A 919-nucleotide genomic window follows, 5' to 3' on the forward strand; every position below is an offset into this window, starting at 1 on the left:
GTACCTCTGGTGAGGTACATTAAAGGGACCGGGCGCAGGGTTAATGACGTCACGCGCTGCAGTGTCCTCGCCGCCATATTTGTTACTGGCGGTAGTTGCTGTTTGTGTATTACTGGTCATGTGACATTCTATTCTATGTAGAGCTGAAGGAGGCCTGGTAGCCTGCCTCTATCTCCATATGATACACCAAGGGGCGCTCATTTATATATAAAATAAATTGTAATGTTACATTGTAACAATGCAATACAGACTGACTAAGGCTGTGCTCACTAGAACTAAACCAAGAGTGCTGCTTTTAGGACTATTAGTGATTTCTGATGGAATCTGTGACATAGGTTCCATGAAGAACCTTGTCACACATCTGTTATAGTGATGTATCTGTGCTATGAATATATTGTTTGGCCAAAACAACTAATAAAACAGTTTATAGCAGTGATGCTGAACCTTTCCGAGACCAAGTGTCTAAACTACACTAGTGGAGCATCCATGGCTATAAGACTTTACACGTCTACATGGTGGCCTTAATTGGCAGTCTCCTTAAGGTGAACTCTTACTTCCTGACCCTAGTCACAAGCCTCTAACCTAGCCAAACTGGTTCCCTACACTGCACTGAGGGTTGAAACAGTGCTGTATACAGTTGGGAGTCTGTTCCTTGTGGAATAGATAAACTGGGTTGGTTTTAATTCTGCATCATGTCATAAAGCCTCTTATAGGTCATGCCTGATGTCAATGGAGCTACCTTACAAGTTAGCTAAAAGAGGTGCGGTTTTCCTTATCCCATCCTGGAAAACTTTGCATATATTCCCAGAATCCCCTAGTGGAGCATCAATAGCTATAAGTCTCCTCACGCCTACACTGTGGCCTTAATTGGCAGTCTCTGTAAGGGTGATGCCACACATGGCGTTTTTGTTCCATTTTT

The sequence above is a fragment of the Engystomops pustulosus genome, chromosome 3, assembly GCF_040894005.1.
Source record: "Engystomops pustulosus chromosome 3, aEngPut4.maternal, whole genome shotgun sequence".
NCBI classification, from domain to species: domain Eukaryota; kingdom Metazoa; phylum Chordata; class Amphibia; order Anura; family Leptodactylidae; genus Engystomops; species Engystomops pustulosus.